The following is a 3,519-nucleotide window of genomic DNA, read 5'->3' as shown; positions in this document are numbered from 1 at the left end:
GGAGCGGTTCTCTTCAAGTTGGTAGAGTGTTTCTTTTCGTTCTATTCCTGTTTCATTTGATTGTAATCTGTCAAACCAATTTTAGTGGAACTGTTAATCACTATTTATAGTGATTAACGACTAGACGTAGATTCTGTTGAATCGAACCAGTATAAAAATACTCGTGTGATTTTTCTATTCCTTACACTCATTTTATTTAACGTATATCAACTGTTTGATTAATTTTCTGAAAGAAAATTATTTTTTGCTAAAAGGACCAAATTAATTTTAATTGTGATCGAATACGCTTTCCGCTCTCTGAGTTTTAAATCCGCTGCGCAATACTCTTCGAAAATTACCCCCTCCGATACCAACAGTCACTTACGAGAAATTTTATAAATGGACGTGTAGAGGTTATCAAAGGTTGCATACACCAACGACCAACGTGTCTAACCCCAACTTGTACGAGTTCTATATTGGTTTAAACGTCGGACCCATAAAGTGTGCGACGTTCTGTTTGGTTTAAAAGAGAAAAGAAATAAAGAATAAAAAAGGGATTCACTTTGCTGACATATAAAACGTTGAATATTTGTCATGGTTGACGTCAAATGTGGGTAGGAGTAATACTGCTGGAAGCAAACCACTATTTCGGTATTTTTTATTTTGAATTGAACGTCAAATGTTTCTTAAGTTCACGTTATGTGATTTAAGGTCATTGTTTTACGTCGATCTGGGCCTTGTGTTGATGTTAATACATTTTAGACGGTGAATTATTTTCGTAAATGATGTGGAGCGATTGGATTTATTTACAAAAATGTCACTGGTCATTTTTAACGTTGTCTTTTCTGTTATTGGGCGTTGACCGCGTGACGTAGTACGTGTTAAAACTTTGGCAAGTGTACCGAATCATATCAAGTAATATAAATGGTAAGACCAAGTATCATTTTCCCTAGAGACTCACCACCTAGACATGCATGTGGTTTCTTGATTAATTAAGACTTGGAAACAAAATCATGGTGTTTATAATGCAGAAAATAAATATGAATGCAAGTGTTTGATCAATTGACAGGAAAAATGCACAGGTGATAGGTGTGTAAAATATGAATGATTTTGTTGTTGGGGTTTCCGATTTATCCTATCCACTCTTATGTATTTATGAATTCATCTTCTTCATTAATGTTAATGTCACCTTCTAATTTACCTTAAAGCCGATGTCTCGGTGAAGAAAGCCCACTCTTAATTACTAGTTCACAATGTCTTGTATCCCCAACAATTAATTATGCATTACATTCGCACAAAAGCTTAAAGGCAACCAACCCTCCTATCCCTATGTCTAGGTAATATTGATTTTGGGAGAATTTCCCTAGTTCTAGATTTCCCCGTATGTGTCCATAACGAAAAAATCAATAATCATGCAATTGAATGAGTTAAACAAAGCATGCATAGAGTGTAGAGGAAAAACCCTAACAATTAATGAAGTAAAGCATATATAATATAAATCAATTCAATACATGAGAGTTTCAAAGGATTACATCATTTCCCTAACAACAATGGAGGTTTAGTTCACCATAAACATGGTGAAACTAGATGAATATATGGAAAAGAATGAAAGATAAAACCCTAAAAGTTGAAGTTCAGAGCTTTCGCATCCAAAATCTGCCCTCAAGGGGTGAAATGAGTGTTTCTGCGCCTCTTTCTATCACAAGATACAGTCTCTAGGGTGTTTAGGCCTTAAATAGATCATAAAAATAACATAAAACAGGTCCAAGCCCACGTCGCCAACGCTCAGCGCCCCACTTAGGGCACCCAGCGGTGGTTGCGACACTAAATTGGCGCTCAGTGGTGCACTCAGGCGTGAGAGAGAAGAAACTTGCGCTCAGCGCCCCAAAAGGGCGCTCAATGCCATCTACGATTCTTCTATGTGCTACTTTTCCAGCTTTTCTGACTCCAACTCCTTGTTACTTCAACTTCTTCTTCCAAATCACCTTAATTCTTGTCAAAACAAGGAAAACCAAACATAAACCAATAATACCACCTTCAACTCTCTTATTCTCAGAACTTAAGCAAAAGCATGATTTCAAGCTAGTTTCTAATTCATAAAGAGTGTTTTTAGTATCAAAATTAAGTATAAAAATAATCGTATTTCAACCGTTATCAGTATGCAATTTTTGTAGTAGTGTTGGCTAGATCAATAACTTCTTATGAAAACTTCATGCCTCCGTGAGCATGTTTTGGACATAAAGAACACAACTTTGCAGCAAACAAAAATGAAGGAAAATAGGTATCTTGGAGAAATCGAAAAATACAAAAATGAAGGAAAGTAAGTATCTTGGAAAAATAAAATAAAAAATACAACTGTTAACTTGAAGCAACGAAAGAAATTTAAGGAAAATGAATATGATAAAAGGAATAAAAATGAAAAAGGAGAAACATAACCTAACATATTTAAAAATTTTTATTTAAGTTTGTTATTTAACAACAGATTTAAAAAAGTGATTTTTTTTTTTAAATTTGGGAGTAAAAGACTTAAATAATTATCTTTTATCTACAAAAGTGTCACTGTGCATTTTTTAAGTCTGCTTCTTTTTAAATAGATTTAAATTCAAAGACTTAAAATGTCATTTTTGCACTAGTACATGTTTATTATCCACGAAAAAAGTTACGAAAACACTATTCAACCCTCCTTCTAATGTTTTCCTCCAACTTCTTTCTAACCACTTATGGTTTCTAGTATTTTAACCACTTTTAGTCTCAAATCTAGATAACATGTCTAGACAAGTGTTTTAATTCTTTTCAGAATTTACAACATAAACAATGTTAAGAGTAAGGGTATAATTGATAACTCTCAAAGAGAGGATATAAGAAATAATAAGAATTTTGTGATTTGCTAAGATTTTTCTCTTAAAATATATTTAACTTCAGATGATATATAAGCTCAACAAGCTTGAGTTCACTATTCTATTATTTCTATATTATCCTTTTTGCTTTGTTATTCTCATCTTCTTCTCTTGAAGCTTTCTTCTTTATATAACTTTTCTTAAAAGATGACCGTTGGACAAGGAAGTTGATTTCAGGATAGTAGGTAGCCTTTAGGTGAGAAGTTAGGCTTTAGTCTACTTTGTAGGGGTCGTAGTTTTTCTTAAGGCCTTAAGTGAAACTGAGCTTATATAATGTGGCAGAACAGAAAGCATTAAGGGAAACATTCCTAGAATGTTCTTATTCTATCACAACATCTTTTTCTTGGATTATACATGCATTAAATGTTTTGAACATTGATAAGCTTTAGACTCTATTACGTGTTCAATACATTTTATCATTTTTCATATCATTCATAAATTCATCGTTTGATAAAACATAAAACATGTATAGTTAGATGGTATGACCATTAGATGCTTCTTTAAAGGCTATAGTGTATAGCGATAATTCATCAAACAATGTATTCTTTAAAAAGGTTTGCTTGAGATAATACTCTACTGAATAAAAACTTCTTTTAGCCTTAGTGTTATACAAGAGATAGCCTTTCATTTTCATGAGACGCTA

Source organism: Vigna radiata, chromosome 5, assembly GCF_000741045.1.
Source record: "Vigna radiata var. radiata cultivar VC1973A chromosome 5, Vradiata_ver6, whole genome shotgun sequence".
Classification (NCBI taxonomy): domain Eukaryota; kingdom Viridiplantae; phylum Streptophyta; class Magnoliopsida; order Fabales; family Fabaceae; genus Vigna; species Vigna radiata.
The sequence above is the reverse complement of the archived record's forward strand: the minus strand, read 5'-3'. Positions refer to the sequence as shown.